The 21341-nt window shown below is 39.9% G+C and overlaps 1 protein-coding gene across 2 annotated transcripts in view; it reads right to left on the minus strand.

Annotated features, from left to right (window-relative positions):
- Positions 1 to 21341, minus strand: part of PBX3 (PBX homeobox 3) — a 211234-nt gene that overhangs the window by 14599 nt on the left and 175294 nt on the right. The gene's annotated exons all lie outside the window — the stretch shown is intronic.

Consider the following 21341-nt stretch of genomic DNA (forward strand, 5'->3'; position numbering starts at 1 on the left):
ACCCCCACACTCCCAATCATCAGTTCAGTTCAGGTGCACCTTCAGGCAGAAGGGGAGCTTGATCACCTCCTGAAAGGGTCTCCTTGAGGACCCGTCTGGGTTAAGGACCTCATAGTGAGGTCCATCTGTGCTGGGCCTTATAGTAAAGCCCATCTGGTCAGGACCTAGTCGCAAGGTCCCTCTGTTCAGTTTAGGTCAGGATTGGGGGAGGGAAAAGTATCTTAACTTCTGTGTGAGTGTGTGTGAGTATCTGTGTATGGAACCAAGGCTCTGCTGTGGTTTCTGAGTGGGTCCTAACCTGTGGTTCCGTGGTCATGTCATATGGCATAACGGTAATTCCAGTCCAGAACAGACTGAGACCAGGCCCAGGATTTATACAGGTACACCTTAGCCAAGATGGACCCAAAGTCCTTCAGGGGATGTGGCCAGGCAGATGCCAGATTGCTTCCCCTTCTGCAAGGGAAAGGGAACTGCCCCCCCTTTGTCTATTTGTGCCTCTGCTGCAGGGAGGGGTCTGAGATGGGCTCCCACACACAGTGGAGAAAAGAGCCTTTGTTTACGTCTAAGTGCCCCCTAGTGTCCCTGAAAGAGAGGCGAATGCTTCTTTTCATACCTAGGTGGTTTACTTGACTCCCAAGGAGCAACATGTCCTTTAACATTGTTTGCTCAGGGAGATCCATTGCCCATTCTGCCATAGAGTTCCTCCTCCCCACTCATGAGTTCCACACACCCCCAGGGGTGAAGCCCCCACTCAGCCACCTACAAGGGAACCCAGATTGGAGCCATATCCTAGTACACCTTTTCTGTCACCATCTGACCTCCCCCCCCCCCTTCACCTTTATTCCCCTGAAATTTTGTCATTTGCCTGTGGAAAGGAAGACTAGTATATGGGCCCTTGATGTCTGTGCACACCCTTCAAATCCACCCTGTACAGTATACTAACATTTATAAAGCAAATGTGTTTCACAGGGCCTAGTTTCCAAGCCCTGTAGTTTCAGGTATAACCTAACTTTTGAAAATTACATATGGAAATGTTAAGCTTGCAAAAGACAGGAAACTTTCCCCAGGCTAAAGTCTCTGTTGTACATAAAGAACTGTAACACAACAAAATTGCTGGCTCAAGGACAGATGTCTTTGGAGCAGGTTAACCTAAAGTTGCTTTATTGTTATGTCAACATACTAAGGAAATTGCTGTAGGGAAAGAAAGAGTTTGCTAAGAACAAGCTTTTGTTGGTGGATCAACTTAACCTTTTGCAAATTGCATTATGGAATGTTGTTACTTTGTTATTTCACTGATGTTACCAGCCTCTATTGTTAAACTATACTTAATCATATTTCCACCTATGTTCCTTTTCTGTAACTTTCTGGCCTGGAGAATAAATAGTGAGACAGAATCCCAGTCCAGTGTTAATTTCCAGAGGAGAAATGCCTCTCTCTTGAGGGTTCCAGGAAATTAATCCCTTTGGGGTGTCTCACTGCTCAGAAGAAATGGGCTTTGAGTAATCCTTTTTGCATCTCTGTCACCCCATGTGAGGCAAAGCAACACCACCTGGCCTGCCAGGTGATAAAAGACTCAGGCTACCATTTCCCTTATGCCTGGAAACCTTGCCATCCAACATGTAAAATAGTGTCTGTCCCCCAGCTTGCAGTACCTAGCTGCCCACAAACGTCTTACACACCAGTATATGAGGAAAGCAGTTTGGGAACTCCGGACCTTTGTTGAGTGGCAGCACCAGCACTATTTGGGATATAAGCACCTGAGACAGTCTCAGGAGGCTAAAATTAAGTATGGGGACAAGTGCTTCAAAACCTACTGTTGTTAAATGCATGTTAAAGAACTTGCAGAAGGGCTAATCTGGGGAGTATGGAATTAAAATGACCCCCAGGTAACTCCAGACTCTGTGTGAATTAAAATGGCCCATCTTTAGGGTTGGGTGGCCTTCAGAAAGGACCCTAGACCTCCCAAAGTTTCGAGGAGTTTATGAGGTTGTAAGAGGGGAGCCAGGGCACCCAGATCAATTTCCATACATAGACTCCTGGTTGACAATAGCTCTGACCCTGCCACCCTGGGTCTGATTTTGTGTTCATGAGGGAAAAGTGTAGGTTCTTGCTGCATGAGCAGTCTGGAAGTCGGAGCACAACCAGCAAGAAACAAAAAGGCCTATATATATCAAGGAGATCCAGATGGAGGCCCCAGCGAGGAGGACGAACACTCCTACAGTCCAACCAGTACGCTTTCTATAGGGAGCTTGGCCACTGGAAAAATGAACGCCCAAAAGTGGGGAGAAACCCCAACCAACATTCCAAGGCAAGACACACTCTGGAAAGAAAAAGTATGAGCCTAAACTGTCGAGCCAAGAGTTCCTGCCTGAACCTCATTAGCCTTGCAGGGATAGACTCAGATTAGGAAAGACCAGGCTCCCTGTTCCTGGGCCCCCAGGAGCCCATAGTCAAAATGATGGTAGGGGGCCAACCTATTACTTTCCTTGTGGACACTGGGGCAGAACATTCTGTAGTCACCAGCCTAGTGGCTCTATTTTCAGACTGAAAAGCTACCGTTACTGGTGCTACGGGGGCACAAGCAGACCAGCCATTCTGCAGGGCCCAGACTTGCCACCTCGGGGGTCACACGGTGTTTCATGAATTCCTATATTTGCCTAACTGTCTAGTACTCCTACTAGGAAGAGATTTGCTGAGAAAACTAGGGGCACAAATAACCTTCACACCTGGGGAAGCAGCTCATTTGACGTTAAAGAACCAGAAGACCTTAGTGATGGCTGTAACGGTGCCCAGGGAAGAGGAATGGCACCTATACACCATGGCTAAAGAAGACTCAAACACAGGACCATTAGACCTCTTAAGAGACTGCTTCTTTAGAGACTTTCCCTCCATCTGGGAGGAACTGGGACCCCCAGGTATGGCAAAGACCCATGCCCCTATAATTATAGAGCTGAAACCAGGGGCCATACCAGTCAGGGTAAAACAGTACCCAGTCCCTCAAGAAACCCAACTGGGAATCCAGGAACACATCCACCGGTTACAGGAAGCAGAAATCCTGGTGGAATGCCAATCACCTTGGAACATGCCACTCCTGCCAGTCAAGAAGTCCAATGGAAAGGAGTACTGTCCAGCCCAGGATCTGTGAGCTGTGAACAAGGTAGCTGTCACCCTCCACCCCACGGCATCCAATCCTTACACACTCCTGAGTCTGCTCCCTGTACAAGCTAGATGGTTCTCCTTTCTCAGCCTCAAAGACGACTTCTTCTGCCTCCAACTGGCACCCAAGAGTCAGCCGCTGTTCGCTTTTGAGTAGGAAAATCCCCACACAGAAAGGAAGACTCAACTGACCTGGACTAGACTGCCACAAGGGTTCAAAAACTCACCTACACTCTTTGGAGAAGCACTAGCCTCAGACCTAGCTGTCTTCCCAGGAGACAGTTTAAATTGCATCCTCCTGGCCAGTCACACACAGGAAAACTGCTGGGAAGGAACAAGAGCCCTACTGAGCCTGCTCTCTGACTTAGGATATAAGGCGTCGTGAGAAAAAGCCCAGATATGTCAACAGAAGGTCAGGTACCTAGGGTACCACATCTCCAAAGGATGCCGCTCGCTGGGAATAGAAAGGAAACAAGCCCACCCCAACCAAACACCAAGAGGAAAGTCTGAGAGTTCCTCAGGGCTGCCGGCTTCTGTCAAATCTGGATACCGGAATACTTGGAAAAGGCTAAACCCCTGTATGAAGCAATCAAAGGAGCTAAAAAGGAGCCCCTAGTGTGGGGGCCAAAGCAAGAGATTGCATTTTTAGAAATCAAAACTCTGTTAACTCAGGCTCCTGCCCTTGGAATTCCAGACATAACTCAGGAATTCAACCTCTTTGTACACAAGAGAGATCATGTGGCTGTGGGGTCCTCACCCAGACCATAAGGCCCTGGCAGAGGCCCATGGCATACTTGTCCAAACAAGTGGACACTGTGACAGCCAGCTGGCCACCCTGCCCGCAGGTCCTGGCAGCCACCATCGCCCTAATACAAGAGGCGAACAAACTCACTTTGGGACAAAACCTCAATGTAAAGGTCTCACATGCCATGACCACCCTAATGAACAGTCAGGGATACAAATGGCTGACCAGCTCCAGGATGACTCACTGTCAAGGACTCCTCTGTGAAAACCCCAGGTGCACCTCGAAATGGTGTGGACTCTGAACCCAGCCATGCTCCTCCTACCTGCTGAGTCTGGCTCCCCAGACCATGACTTTGAAGAACTAATGGATGAGTATACTCCAACAGGCCCGATTTGATGGACTTGCTCTTGACTGACCCAGACATGGATTATTCACAGACGGGAACAATTACATTCATGAAGGACAATGAAGAGCCAGATATGCGGTAACAACTCATAAAGAGGTTATAGAGGCAAAATCCTTGCCCCAAGGCTGGTCGGCACAGCAAGCAAAGCTATGGGCAGCAATCCAAGCGCTTAGACTCTTGAAAGGAAAACAAGTCAACATTTACACTGACTCTAAATATGCCTTTGCAACTTTACACAACCATGGGGCCCTATACAAAGAAAGGGGCCTGTTGACGGCAGGAGGAAAGACTATCAAAAATACGGAGGAAATTCTCTAGCTCCTCAAAGCAGTATGGGCACCTACCCAAGTGGCCATTATACACTACAGAGGACACCAAAAGGGGACTGACAGGGTGAGTGAAGGAAACCGGCTGGCCAACCAGACAGCCAGAAAAGCGTCTACCCAAACAGAGCTTGCAACAGACTGGAATAAGACTGCCAAAATCATGCTGGTGCCAGAGACGGCACAGCAGCTGAAGTACACAAAGGAAGAGGCTCAATGGGCAGAGGAAGAAGGTGGAATTAAAACTCCCAGACCACAGACTAATGATTCCTCAATGACTGGCCTACCGACTAGTCTTGGAGTATCACGAACTGACACACTGGGGGAAAACGGCCCTGGAGACCATGCTGAGCCACTACTATTTCATCCCAAGATTGGCTTCCCTTTGTGCCCAGGTCAGCTCCTGATGCTTGACCTGTATCCAAAACAATGCCAAGCAAGGGCCCCCGCTGGCCCCCAGAGTCCAGCCAGTCAAGACATCACCCTTCAAAGACCTGGTAGTGGACTTCACCAAAGTAAAGTCCTGCAAGGGTTACAAATATTTGTTAGTAATGATATATACATCCACTGGATGGATGGAGGCACTGCCCGTGTGTTCCGAGCAAGCCTGGGAGGTCATGAAGTCCCTTTTAAAGGAAATTGTCCCAAGAAACGGACTCCCTCTGACTATAGGGTCAGATAATAGGCCAGCATTTATTATAGAGGTTGTTCAAAGACTGGCCAAAATGCTGGGGATATAATAGAAGCTCCACACAGCATACCAGCCACAAAGTTCAAGGAAAGTAGAATGCATGAACTAGACCCTAAAGACCACTTTAGCCAAGCTTTGCCAGGAGACAGGGCTACCCTGGATAGATATGCTTCCCTTAGCCTTGTTACAGGTCTGGTGTATGTCAGGGCCAAGAAGATACTCCCCTTTTGAAATCATGTATGGGAGACCACCCCTGCTTATAGCTAGACTACAGGGGGATCCTCACCAGTTGAGAGAAATGCAAATATCACAATACATGTGGTCACTGGCCAGGACCCTCCAACAGATAACCAAGACAGTTTTAGAACAAGCCCCCATTACTTTATGAAATTGGGCGCCCCAGTTCCAACCTAGTGACACAGTATGGGTAAAAGACTGGAAAAAGGCTCCTTTAAAGATGACCTGGACAGGGCCACACATAGTTGTACTAACTATTCCTACTGCAGTTAAGGTTGCAAGTTTAATTCCCTGGATCTATCATATGCGGGTGAAACACGTGGCTTCCCCAGATGACACCGCCTCATGGTCTGTGAAGGCTGACCCCTCTGACCCACTCAAGATCCGGTTCCAGAGATGGCTCGCTAATCGACAACACCTTGCTCCAATCACCCTGGAAGCTGACCAGCCTACACACAGCTGAAGCCTGAGGAATCGATGAGCCCTGCCTCAACCACTCTGTAGACTGGCTGATATACGCACAGCTGAAGCCTGAGGATCTTGCTGCCATGGGACATAACAAGTACACTGATTTATTTTTGTGAAATGATAAGCATATGTCACCCCTTGTGCCTTTAGTTTGTGTTGTATTGCTTGTTTTGCTTTTTGCTATAGGATTGACAACAGTAACCTCAGAGGACTGGAATAATATGGAAAAGTTTTTGCTAATACACCTTTATTTTCTGTCAACAGGATGTTTTTTAGCCATCTCATGGTGGCAATGTGCCTTCTAAAGATAGCTTCTTCTTTGACCACATGCATGTGCACTCAACTCACTGACCCCAGCACACATATTGCCCCTTGCTCCAGTCCAGAGGAAACATGCATAAAGGAGGCAGGAATTAGAAAAGTCTTGGTTCTCATGGACAGACACTTGGAGCTGGTTATCTTGGCTTTTGCCTTTAGCCAGTCCACTGTTTATGTTATTCTTAGCTCTCTTATTTGGCCCATGTATTTTAAATTGCCTTGTCAGGTTCGTTTCTACTCATTTAGAGTCAATCAAATTACAGATGGCCTTGTCATCACAAGAATGCGCTTATATGCCCTTAAAAAACAAAAATTCTGAAGGTGATGCTCACTCCAATGTTTAGAGAGAGCATCAAGGGGGGAAATGTTGGAAAGATTCAAAATTAATTCTTTCAGTAGCTTGTTTTGCCTTTAAAACAGAACCTGCTTATTGTATCAGCTTTACTGATAATCAACTGCTCTGTACTCCTGGCTTGTGTAAACTGTGCTTGCTTATCATAATAGCTACATAAATGCTGAGAAACGAAACATATATTACTGTACTAGCTACATGAATGCTAAGAAAGCAAAAGAGTCCACCTATATAAACTCCATAAGACCTAAACTCGAAGCTCAGATTTTGGAGTGCTAGCTCATCTGGGCCCACCAGCATAATAACATATACCTGACTCTCCGACTCTCTGAGTGCCGACTACTTCTCTGTTGAGTCCATTCCATAACAATGTCATCTAATGTTCTCCTTTCCCAGTCTACAGGGTGGGATAATAATTGATACCTACTCCTCAGGGGGCTGTGTGAACATTAAATGAGATGACATGTTAAATGCAAAAGATTGTGCCTGGGATGGACCAGGCACCCCATAAATGTTAATTCTCTCCTCTTAAAACAAATGAGAAACAACAAAACCCTTTGAAGGCCCATGACATACAAGCCATGTTTGCTTCCTGCAGTGACTATGGTCAGGTCATCCTTTTCACAGGAGCTTTGGATTCTGAAAGAGCCAGACCATGTTCCCAGTGCTGGGAGGATACTGGCAAAGGGGAATAGGCTGCAGTGAGAGAAAGGAAAAGGAGGTGCTCCCCCACATGCCTGAGCATAATAAACTTCCTACCAGAGAAGGGTAACACCCACACCAGAGCTTCTACCTGCCACACACCTGCTCGGCTACTGTTCTGCACAAGTACCTGAGAGTACTACTTATCTCTCCTTGTCCCCTCCTTACCCCTGACCCAACATAGCCGCCCAGGAAAATGCATTGGACCTAGAATTTGCAAGAAACCTGAGTTTGAATGCCACTTGTACCTACATTTATAGCAGTGGCCACTTGTACCTATATTTAAACAGTGAGCATTTATAGAGAACTCATTATGAGCCAGCTATGTGCCAGGAACTTTACAAGCATTATTTCATTTAACCCTTATGAAGACTCAGTTTTACTGATGCAAAAGAAAGTTTGTGTAACTTGCCTAAGGTTACACAGCCTTTTCCATTGTGTCTCATCTAATAAAACCAGTTTTACCTTAATACTCTTAATAAAAATTTTAAAAATCTTTCTTTTTGGGGAGGGAAGGGTAGCTGGCTGGTACAGAGATCTGAATCTTTAGCCTTAAAAAATCATTCCTTATTCAAGTTTATTTCTTTCCCATTGTATTAAATGGTGAGGACTACAAAAGTGTATTCTACCTTTTCAATGCAAAATATTTCTGCTCCTGCATGGTTAAAATGTGGGCTAGCCCAGGAATCTAAACCATTTTTTTCTTTTTGGAAAATAAGCTCCAGCTTTATGACAACTGACTTGAAAACCAACTTTTGGAACACAATCCATTTCTAATGGGAGAACTGAACAAACTGAAATTCAGTTTTCATAGTATGTGAAATAATTTAAAACAGATTCACTTGTCAAGTACAGTATTTTTTTTTTTATTTGAGGCTGTGAAAAATTTTATTGCTATAATGTGCTGACACCCTTACAGTTGGGCTTTGCCCTTTCTACTCTAAGCATGATAGACTGATAACTGCTCATGACATTCACAAAGAGGCTCGTCTGCAAAAGTATATAAAACATCAGCCTCACAGCACAGTACAAAGAAAACAAATAACACCGTTCTTCTCCCTAAAACACGTGGTAAAGGATGGTTCTAAATGACCACAGACAATGTTTTCAGTTAAAGTTCTTTTTTTCCTTTAAAATTATTTTTCTCATTACAAAAAAAAAAAAAAAAAAAAACTGTTAGAAATACAACTTAACAGTTTTCCTTTACAGGCTCTACAGAAAGCCTCTTTGACAGATTTTGAAACACTGACATCACAACTGTGGCACTGCCTCTCATCAGCTGTACTGAAAGGAGCAGCCATCTCCCAGGCAACACATTGGCATCCCAGAACTAAAACTCAAGAGCACTCTAAATAATAATAGGCCAAATTTTTGTCCTGAGAAGTTTCATGTAAATCTAATTCCTGTAAATAAAGACATCTAAATTTATTCAGCATCCTATGTAAACAAATCCTATGGTCAAGCCTCTTGTTTAAGGGAAACCTTTATTCAAACACACCACAGCTTTCTTTTCTTTTTAAAAATCCAGCAAATCTCACTGAATTTATTTAAAACGGGAATATTATCTTCAAAAAGGTAAACTATCCTTTCAACATACATATGTAATTAATTCTCATCAAAAATGAGTCACATGCACTTTTGGACTAAATAATACAGCAAAAGTAGGTCTACCAGAGATTAAGAACAGACACACCCCATCTACCCTCCCTGGCTCTCCCTTTTACGGAGCCTATGAAAATCCAGGGGCTGGGGATTAGCACACTAGTCTGCCAGAGATCAGAGCGTCTGTTCCCTCTTTCCTTTGGATCCTTTACAAGGCTCTATATGCCCAGCAAGAAAATGCTGGTTGAATGGGTGAAAACTAGCATTTATTGAGCCCTCATAATATGTCGGGCCCTGTAGTAGGCATTCATGTATACACATACACACACACACACACACTCTCACACGATTTCATTAATCCCTCAATCTCCTGAAGAAATTATCATTCTTCTCATTTTACAGATCAAAAATTGGAAGCTCATTAAATAACTTGCTCAAGGTACACTGCTACTAAATAGGGGTGAAGCGGCGTCTGAGGGACTTTCTGCACCTTCCTAAACAAATTACAGACATCTGGAGCTAAAATCCCAATTTTTCAAAATATGTGATATGAAAGGATAACACCACTGCCTATAAAGGACACAAGAACTAAACTGAGTTGTGCCTAAGAATCTGGTATACCTTCAGGGCAATGATCTAACTACATGACTTTAATAAGACAGGAGGGAGAAAAGGAAACTATAGTACTTTAGAACTTCTCTCCTTTGACCTTCCACCCCATCACCCAACAAAGTCCCAGTGAGTTAACCTAATTAGTCCTTTTATCCTCTTCCACTCCAGGGCTCTGAGTTTTGCTTGGGACAATCACAAGCTCAGGCCATTGGCTGGCTCTGCCAAGGATTCTACTTTTTGACTCATCTCTGACCACATCATTCATTCCATACACATTGAACAAGTGCCTGGCAGGCATTGTGTTTCCCCAAAGCAGTTCCTCATCTCATTACCTTCAACCTCCCAAATCCAATCTTACCCTCACCTTCATTATGTCCATAATCATGTGTCCTCTTGTAATAACACTTGTAAATATTTATATAGGGCTTCTTAAGTGCCAAGCACTACTAAGCACTCCACATATATTAACTCATTATTAACTCATTAAATCATAATAATCCAATGAGGAAGGTTCTATTATTTCCCCTATTTTGTAGATGAGAATACTGAGGCACAAAGAATTTAAAGAACTTGCCCATAGACATACAACTAGTAAATGGTGGAGCAAGCATTTGAACCAAGATGATTTGATTCTGGAAAACATACTTATCTATTTCACATTCTCCTTTGGGCTTCCCCATTTTCACTTAAAAACATGTCTACTCCATTCCATTTCTAAGAATTCAACCTACAAACACATGTGACTTATGATCTAAGCACAATGTTTCTTGCTGTACTCTTTATAACAGCAAAAGACTGAAAATACAAATATCCACTAGTTAACAAGCCTGGCTAATCAACTATAATAACTTCAGATAATGAACTATTACATAACTACTACTAAGAATGAGAGGGATTCATGAACTGATTCCAAAAATTTTCCAAGATATATTGTTAAATTAAAAAGTGGAAAAGGGGAGGGGGAGCAGGTTAATGAGAAATTAATGAGAAATTGGTTAACGGACACAAACTATGGTTCCAGAACCATCAGCATCAGCATTCACCTGGGAGCTGCAAACTGTCAGACATCTGATTCATTTTGAATCAGAAACTCTGAGAATGGTGCCAAGAAAACTGCATTTTAACAGCTCTCCAGATCATTCTTTTTTCTTAATGAGAAATTTTATTTTATTATTATTTTTATTGAAGCAAAATTGATTATACATATTTGTGGGATTCAAAGTTGACTATCAATCGTTGTGTATAATACGTGATGGTCATTAGCTTATTCATCATTACAATATTTAATCAAGAACAAATTCCCACCCTCTCAGCCCTGCAAAGTTGTCAAAAGCACTACTTAGCCTCTTAGCCTCTTAGTCACCCTCTCAGAACTGACAAATGACCTAGGGAAAAAGTTTCCCCCAGCCTTATTTTCTTCTTATCTGTGAGTTTCATGGGCAACTTCAACCATTCCCAGGGCCTTATCTATGAACCTAAAGGGATGGACCCGCAAGTTACCTCTTTAACCTTGACCTTCCCAACAGACACTGAAGGCAATGCAAATCTTGAATAGCCACCATAAACCTTTTTTTTTTTTTTAAACACAAGTGATTGTACATATCTGTGGGGTACAGCGTTGAATATCAATACCTGTGTACAATATGCACCACAAACCTTTAATATCTCCTCCATCAAGCCTGCTTTTGCTCATGTGTTCCCTATATCAGCTAATAATATCACCATCCTTAATTATTTAGGCTAAAAGACTATTATCTTTTATTCCTCTTTCCTCCTCACATCCATATTCAACTGTTTACACTATCTCCAAAATATCAAGTCTTTTCTCCAAAATACTTTTCAAGTTTTTTTTTTTTTTTTTTGTCGTTTTTTCGTGACCGGCACTCAGCCAGTCCAAAATACTTTTCAAATCCATCCCTCTTTTTATTTTCAGTGGCCTAATTTGAATTCTCAACACCTCTTGCCTGAATTATGCTAATAAGCTACTGTGTTGTTGCCCTCATTCTAGTGGTTTCTCCCCTTATCTTACATATTGGTGCTAGAATTAGATTTTACAAATCTGATAAACTCCACCCCAGAAATCCTTATCCTACTTATTTTACCATATGACATATATATTATACTTATATTAATATTATACTTATATATTACTTATATCATAATATATAATTAACCATATCTATAACTGTGATGCTCATTATTATATTAATTATAATATACGCTAATTTTACGTTATAATATATATAGTAGTGCAGTTCACCCTTGAACAACATGGGTTTGAACTGTTCAGGTCTACTTATATGTGGATTTTTTTTCAATAAATATATAGCACGGTACTGTAAATGTATTTTCTCATAGTTTTCTTAATATTTTCTTTTCTCTAGCTTACTTTATTGTAAGAATACAGTATATAACACATATAACATACAAAATATGTGTTAGTTGACTATGTTATCAGTAAGTCTTCCAGTCAACAGTAGTCCATTGGTAATTAAGTTTTGGGGGAATTAAAAGATATATGTGGATTTTTGACTATGTGGGGAGTTGCTATCCCAACTCCTGTGTTGTTCAAGTGTGAATTGTACATATATATTATATATATAGTTATATATTATATATATAATTCTTCTTTCCTCATTACAATGTAAGCTCTACCAAGGTAGAATCACTGTTGTATTCACTGTTACATCTTGCCCCAATGTCTCAAAGTTGGTAGTTGAATGAATATTGTTGAATAAATTAATAGATGAAAGACAGATATTTAAATTGCTCAACCTCACAACTGCAGACATCTGAACTGCTCAACCTTATAACTGCAGACCATCCCCAATCAGGCTCAATCTTGACTTTCCAAAGTTATATCCTTTTACCTAGATCATATTCAATAAACATTCATTGAGTATCTATGTGCTGGATAATGTGCTAGGTGGTAAGAATATAGCGCTGAGTAAGACAGCAGTTCTGACCAATGTGAAGTTTACCATCTATAAAGGTAACAGCATTAAACCATTTATTATTTAGTTACAATTGCAGTAAGTGGCATCAAGGAAAATAAGCTATGAGAATATATAATGGAGGATATGAACTGGGGATATCAAGAAACTTTTCTTAAAGAATTGACATTTGAAGTAAGCTTTGAAGAAGTAGAAATTAATATTTATATGTGTGGGGAGGGCAAGGTTACAGAATTCCATGCAGGAGAAACAGCATAATAATTATTATTGTATCTTCTACCTTGTGGCAGGTACTCTGCTAGATGCTGCTTTATATACATTATCTCATTGAAACTCCCATAATCTTATCAAGTACATGCTATTTTTATCCAAATCAAACATATGAGGAAAGGAGGCATGGTGAGGTAAAATGACTTGCCCAAGCTCACAGAGCTAAAAAACTGGGGAAGAGCTTGAGTTTTAGTCCAGGCTTGTCTGGTCTTCAGAGTCTGCAGCCTTCATTTTTATATTATAGCTACATAAAGCAGGCTCCAGCCCTACTAGACTGTTTTCTTAACATATTATCTTTTGCTTACGCCACTTCCTTTACTTAGAATACCTTTCCTCCCCAATTCTTTCTGCCAAAGTCTTATTCACTCTTCTTCAGGTTGCACACATGTCATTTTCTCTAGAAGGGCTTTCTTCACCCTCTCAGTGAAAGTAACACCTTCACTGCACTACACTCCATACGTGGCACTCGCAGGCACCTGTGCACTCCCCGAGGTAACTTCTGTAATCTGTCTGTAACATGTCTGAGTGTCTCCCTCAAGAAAACTGACATTTCTCAGGGAGAAGAACCCTACCGTACTCACCTTTCTTTGCCAGAGTGCCAGTCTCAATGCCTGGTCCATAGCAGGTACTCAGTACCTGTTGAGTGGATTAGGAAAATAGCCAAAAATCCTGATAAGCACTTTTGGCTGCATCAAATAATTTATTTATACTGTTTGTAGTTTCTAGTCTCAAAACTCACACTCATTTTAGAAAACTAGTGCGCTCTCTACATAGCTGACCGAAGAGTCAGGAAAGGAGATGAGCCAAAAGGGAAGGAAAAGGGAAAGCCCAGGAGCATCTCTGGAGAAGGTTCCTGGGTGGGAACACCACAGAATCAACAGAAGTGGGAACCCAGGAGGCTTGTGCTTGGAGCCTGTGCTGATCTGGTGTCTTCGCCCTATATCTTGTGTTCACTCCTACCTGCTCTCTTCCAGCTGTGGGCCCCATGTGCCCTCAGACTTCTGGCCAAAGGCACTGGTATGAGAGGACAGGAAGAAAGGAAAGTGAGGTCACAGTATTTGTTCCCCTGACTCCTTTGCTATAATGCTTTTTCTCAGGTCTCAGTTACTGGCCTTTCCACATAGCTTCTCTGGCTCAGATTCTGGTAACCCTTCCCTCATCTCTTCAGAACAAGGGTTAGTAACAGAACCTATTACTAGTGTTATCTTTCTCTGTTCACACTTTTGTTAATAGTCACTGTATTAAACTCTCCTCACATTATTCTAACTTGAGTGTGCCAACTGTTTTCTGTTGGGACCCTGACTTATTTATTGGCCTATTGACCTGACATGCCTCCCAGAAGTAAGGCAATGGAAAGGTGAGATGCAGTAACGAGAGACAGGCATAAGGAAGGACTGATGGGAATACTCAATCAGAAGGAAGAAGAGGACTAGGCAAAAGAAGGTGGAGGGACAAAAATGGGAGGAACCACAATTCTGATTATGACTTCTTCTAGGTATAGAGAAACTCGAGAACACTAATCTAAGCTGGAAATTGTCTATTCTTAGTTTGGGTATCACATCAGATGAGTGTTATAGAGATTCTGTCTAAAAAAGGCAATTCTGGAGCAAGCTCTAAGTGCCATGCTAATCATGGTGCTGATTGTTTGCAGAGAACAAGATCAGAGGCTTCCCCTGTTTTCTTCGAATCTTCCAGATAGCCTTATCTGTACTTCGTGTTACCACATCCTCAAAACACCCATCTTTCTACAACCTGCTTCTTTATTCTTTGCACACTGTTTAATGACATCCCTCCTCCACTAGGACATACAATTGGAAGTTTTAGAACAGAGGGTTTGGTCTGTAGCCTTCTTTTAAGACAGTGTGAAAGAACCACTTTAACAAAATAGCTGCATTTTCCTTCAACTTATCTTTGGTTTCCTAATTGCAAACCTACAGCAGAAATCCACTTCTGCCTCCTGTCTACTGCCAAAGTAACTGAAAAGGTCTTTATGGATAGCTGAAAAAGATATTGTAATTTGATAATCTCTTTTTTCCTGCTCTAATTATTATTTTAATGGCTTTTTCTTATTTTAATAGATTTTTTTAATAAGGAAATCTTATTTACAAATTTTAATTAGCTTACTGAATATTCACTGCTTTGGAATAAGTAGTTTAATGAGTAAGGAGACCTCAGACTACTAACTAACCTAGAGTCTCTAAAGTAGCTTAGGAGGAAAATGATGCAGCCCTAGTGATATAAGCCCAGGCCTGTGCCTCACAAACCGGGACTTGGCAGTCTGCACCCTGAGGATGGATGAATCAAACTATTCTTGCAGAAAAAAAAGTAAAAATTCAGTTTCTCCCTTTTAATCAAGAATCTCTGTGTAAGAACCCCAGTTCGCCCACTCAGTAAGCTCTGTGCCCCACGTCAAATCACTTAAATGCTCTGAACTTCAGTTTCTTTATCTGTAATGGTTAGATCAAATGTTTCCCACACTGGATTGTTATAAAAGCAGGTCTTGTGCACCACTCTAAAAGCCCTAAAATATGTCAGTTGAATGAATGAATGAATGAATGAATGAATCTCAGTGCTGTCACTTAACCTCTCTACCATTTCAGGTTCTCACCTATTAAAGAAAAAAATCAAATCCTTTCTTTACAGTACATGTCAATTACAGTAGCAATGAAGAATAAGTTAACAGTTTTCATTCTAAAAACACCCAGCAGAGAAAGTAGGGCCAGAGTTATTCAAATTCAAAACTGGAATCAGGAGAACAATGGAGTTTTTTGTGGCTTAGTAACTTGAATAATCAATGCAAGTTAACTCTATTCCAAAAAGTAAAAGCATATTAATATCTGTTCCACTAATTAAGAATATGTGACAATTTAAGTATGATTCTCAGTGCATATGACATTCAAAATAATTTCTTCTTTTGTTAGTTTTCAAGAGTGTTATATAAAAGGGAAACTCCAGCTTACTCAATCAAACTAAGCCTCAGGAAATCAGAGTTCAAAATCTGGGTTCGGTATATGATTTTATACTAAGGATACATTAACTTAATACGTCCAAAACCCAGCTCCTGATCCTGACCCTAAAACCTGCTCTTCCCAAATCCTTCCCCATCACACTTACTGACATCTCCATCTTTCCACTGCTCAAGCCAAAAACAGTAGAGTCTTCCTTGACTCTCTCATATCCTACATCTGATGTACCAGTAAACCTCTCCTTGCTGTACCTTCACAGTATATCCAGAATTCAGCCACATCTCATCACTTCTACCACAAATACTCTGGTCTGATCCCCCATCATCTTCTGCCAAGATTACTGTAACTGCACCCTAACTGGTGTCTCTGCTTCCCCTTGCCTACCACAGTCTATTGTCAATACAGCTGCCATGGTGATCCTGTTAAAACTTAAGTCAGAGCACATCACTCCTTGGTTTCCCATCTCACTCAGAGTAAAAGCCCAAGTCATTACCATGGCCTAGAAGGTAACCACCATTTGGACCCCACTGCCTCTTTTACTTCATCTCCTACTACCTGCTCCCTTGCTTAGGCCACTTTTAACTCAGGCTCTCTGCACCTACTGTTCCCGCAACCTGGAATGTTCTTCCTCAACTGTCCACATAGCTTTCTCATTCGTCTCTTTGATCTTTACCAAAAGATACTTTCTCAAGAGGGGCTTTCTTTACCACCCTCTTGAAAATTGTACCCTCTCATCCCCTATTCTCCTTCCCTCCATTACTTTTTTCCATAGCACCTACTACTTTCTAATTTACTCTCTCCTTTACTTATTACATCTATATGTACACTCCCACAAAAATGTAAGCTCCATGAGTGCAGGTTTGTCATTATTGTGTAAGTAAACTGTTTAGTCAAGTAAAAAATATGTATACAAAAAGGGGGCACTCTTAGTTCAGTTGGTTAAAGCGCAGTGTTGTAACACCAAGGTAAAGTGTTCACATTCCTGTACGACCAGCCACCAAAAAAAAACAACCCCAAAAAGAGCCATTCATCGTAAGTATAGAGTTGGTGAACTTCCATAAGGTGAACATACCCATGAAACCACCACTTCGATCAAGAAACACTCCTCTCTCTTTCCAATCACTATTTCCCTAAAATAACCACTATCCTGACTTCTAACACCTAAGGCTAATTTTGTCTTGTTACTGAACTTTTTATGAATAGAATCATGCATTAAGTGCCTGACTTCTTTCACTTAGCCTTATGTATTTACATATAGTTGTATTTCATTCATTCTCACTGTTGAATAATATTCCAAACATACATAAATATACCACCTTTATTTACTGAGCTTCCTATTGATGGATATTAGCATTGTTTCTAGTTTGGGCTATTATAAATACTTTTGCTAAGGGCATTCCTATACATACCTGTTGGTGAATATATGCACACATTTCTATTAGGTGGGGCAAGGGTTTTGCCTGTTAAGTTCACTGACGTCTCTTCCATCCCTAGCACAGTATCTGGCATATAATAGGTATATACAATAAATATTTATTGAACAAATGAATAGAAATAGTCTTTTAAAAATTCTGTTATTTAGATTTAATAACTGACTCAAGACATTCTTGACTTACATATGCAGGTTTATAATGCATAGCAATTAAATTAATCTCTGTAAACCCTCCACTCAAACTAAGAAATAGGCTATTAATACCACAGAAATTCTTTGAATATTCCTTCCTGATCCCATCTCACTAGATTCTTTTTTTTTTTTAAATCATTTTCTTTCTTTTCTTTATACTTAACCATATATGTGTCCTCTGACAACAGGCTGTTTGGTTTGCTTGGTTTTGAACTTCATAAAAATGGTATCATACTGCATATATTCTGCAATTTGCATTTTTTACTCAACCTCGTTTCTATGATTCACTAGAGTTGATGCATGTAGCTGTAGACCATTCTTTTTCACTACTGTATAGTGCTCCATTGTGGGATTACACCACAGTGTATTTATCCATCTCTCCAGTTAATGAACAACTGGCTTGTTTCAAGTTCTCTTTGCCATTTCAAACAATGTTACTATGAATGCTCTTATCCATGTCTCCTCATATACATTGACAAGAGGTTTTCTAGCATAGGTTGACGGATATGTGCATATTTAAATTTATAAGATAATGTCAAAAGTTTTCCCAAGTGGCTATACCAATTTACATTCCTACCAGGAATACATAAGGGTTCCTGCTGCTGCACATTCTTGCCAGTCCTTGGTATGGTCAGACTTATAATTTGTTGCCAATCTAGAAAATGTAAAATGTTATTTCGTTCCAACTTTTAAATCACAATTTTCTGATTACTACTGAGAATCTTTTCATATACTTGGTCATTTATATTTCTTCTATGAAATCCTTGTTTGAGTCTTTTGCCTATTTTTCAAATGGGTTCTTTGTCTTTTTCTAATTAATTTATAGGAATTCCTTATGTGTTTTGGATTTTAACCCTCTGTTGCTTAGACACTTGCAAACATCTTGCAGTTTGTGGGCCGTCTTCATATTTTTAAAAAGTTTTATTCAAAAATAATCTCAAACTTACAAAAAAGTTGCAACAATAAAAATAGTATAAAGAATATTTGTGTATGTTCTTTACCCAGATTCACCTATTATTAACAATTTGCCCCATTTGTTTTATCTTTGTTCACACTCATACCTTATGTATGTGTTTACATATATACATATACACATTCTTTTTCTGAACATTTGCGGGTAAGTTATATACATCATGGCCCTTTATACCTAAGTCAGTGAGTATATATTTCTTAAGTCTGGAGATATTCTCTCACATAACCATAGTACAATTATCAATTACAAATTACTTCAGTAAATTTAACCCAATAACATTTCCCTCCAGTACAGGATCTAGTCTAGGGTCAGGTATTGCATTTACTTGTCATATCTGTTTAGCCTCTTTTAATCTGGAACATTTCCATGGCCTTTCTTTGACATTTTTGAAGAATAATGCTCCCTCTCCCCTTTCCCTAACAAAACATTCCTCATTTTGGGTTTGTCTGATGTTTTCTATGATTAGATTCAGCTTGTATTCTCAGACGAAATTCTGCACCCAATGTCCATCTGTTAGTGATGCTGAGTCCGATCACCTGATCAAGGTTTTGTTCCATTTCTCCACTCTATACTTTGTTTTAATCCCTTGCAACTAATAAAGGGCCTATGGAGCGACACTTTAAGACTCTGTTCTTTATTAAAAATTTCCCCTAGATTTAATATCTATTGATAATTTTTGCCTGCTCCAATCTTTACTGAAATGGTTGTATCATGTTGATATTTTCGCAGTCTTTATTAAGTACTAAGATAAACAAAAGTTCTACCACTGAATTTATCACATTTTATGTCCTTTTTAAAGAAATTCTGTCCTACCCTCAAAGTATTAAAGATATTTCCTTATATTTTCTTCTGAAGGTTCCCTACTTATTCTTAATCATTAAGTACTTTAAGGAGTAGCAATAAAGAATAAATCACAGTTTCATAAACTCTAAATCTTGCAAAAATAGTGTTTTTCCAGTTACCTGTTTTCAGTGGGTTTCAATATTTTTAAAGTTAGCTTTGTGTATGAACAATTTCTGGATTCTAAATTTAATTGTATTTCAGTATGATTTATATTTTAATCAATGTTTTTTCTCTTTTGAAAGTAGTTGACCTGTCACTGAACAGAAATTCTCTCTTTCAATTCTAAACTACTTAAACAAAAGGCTACTAATTTATAATGATAGCAACTGATGCCTTTAATAGTGATTATGATAACACATCATTGTTTCCACTTCAGAAATATGGACCAGGAGAATTGTTGTGGGGAAATTAACATTTTAAGCGGTAAATAGGTTTTAAAAAGGACAAAACTGTCACAATTTTAACTGATTGATAAAATTCCATGTTTGAAAGGCTGATCTGGAAGAAATGAGGTAAGAAAGTTTACTTTTTAGACACAGTAACAGATTTATGTCTATATTCTATTTCTACCCCTGTACCTTTCACTCAGCAATTGCTAAATATTTTTAAAACCTAACAAAGCCATTTTCTATAGAAGACAAGTGAAATGAACATAGTAATTAACTATTTTTCTAAAACACTGATAAGTGAGTTTTTAGCCTACTTTAGAAGTAAAATCTCTCCAGTTCAGAACAGCCAGAAAGAAACCTTTATTACTTATTCTATAAGTATGTATTAAGCACATCCCACAGTGCTAGGTACTATACAGCTAATGAAAAATACAGATTACACTGTTTTTGAAAAATATTAATAATCTGTGCTATTCTTCAATAGTGCCTATATTATAGAAGTATTAAAAAATAAGGAGTGGGGCCGAGCCCGTAGCACACTCGGTAGAGTGCGGCGCTGGGTGCGCGGCGACACTCCCGCCGCAGGTTTGGATCCTATATAGGACTGGCCAGTGCACTCACTGGCTGAGTGCTGGTCACGAAAAAAGACAAAAAAATAAAATAAAAAAATAAGGAGTGGAAGCAGGAAGACACTTTAATTTAAATTGGATTCATAATCATTTGAATTCTAAGTCAGAAAGTGGTTGTGAGAATCAGAAAACCAGACTTGGTACCATCAGCTGGTATTCAACATGAGCCTAATCCTTTCACTAATGTTCAAGGGAAAATGTACATATCAGAAAACCCCACTTAAAATGAATATACTTTTAATTTGGTCTACTCTGTCTGACCCAGGATATTATACTATTCCTTAGTATTTCAAGTGGCAGTGACTACTACTATATAACCCAGATAGTAATGTTTTATATAATATATGTCTTTGTAAGCGGGTAACCCAAATCAATTATATTCCATTTCAAACTGAGCAAAAGAAATCAAGTTATACCACTATCTCAAAAGAGAATGACAATAAACCTTAAAAAAAAATGTTAATTATAAGTAATAGTTTGCTCAAGAGGTTCTATGGAGAATAATGTCAAAATAGGAGCTGGAAATCATTCTAAGCCCAGACCCTAATCCCTTAAATAACAAGGACTTAAAAACACTAATATGAGACCCTCACTGGAATCTGAAAGAGATCTTTAATATATTGGACTTCAGATGTACAGTAGGAGTATCTACTTGGAAACTACTTTTAAAATTTTGTGTCATGTGACCCCTAGGGAACACTGAAATTTCTGCCAAGGGTCAGCTTTTTCTTAAGTTCCACTGCAAGAACTGGTTGGTAAAATGCTGTTAAAATGTCAATCTACAAACAACAATAAAAGTATTGAAATAAAATTGTATTTTAGAGGTAAAGCCAATAGGACATACTTATTTTTTAAGGAGGTACATTACGTTTATTTATTTAAGTATTTCAAATCCTCAATCCAACTACCAGTGCATTTGACTAAAACTAAATGTGTTTTTGTTAGAAAATGGCAGCTATCTTCAGGGCCATAAATTATTATGATGGACATTAAAAAAAAAATCTCTGACAGACAAAAACTTAATTCTCTGTTTAACAGATAACGAGGAAGCAAAGAAATCCTTGAGACTCAAGAAGGGGTT

Source organism: Cynocephalus volans, chromosome 17, assembly GCF_027409185.1.
Source record: "Cynocephalus volans isolate mCynVol1 chromosome 17, mCynVol1.pri, whole genome shotgun sequence".
NCBI classification, from domain to species: domain Eukaryota; kingdom Metazoa; phylum Chordata; class Mammalia; order Dermoptera; family Cynocephalidae; genus Cynocephalus; species Cynocephalus volans.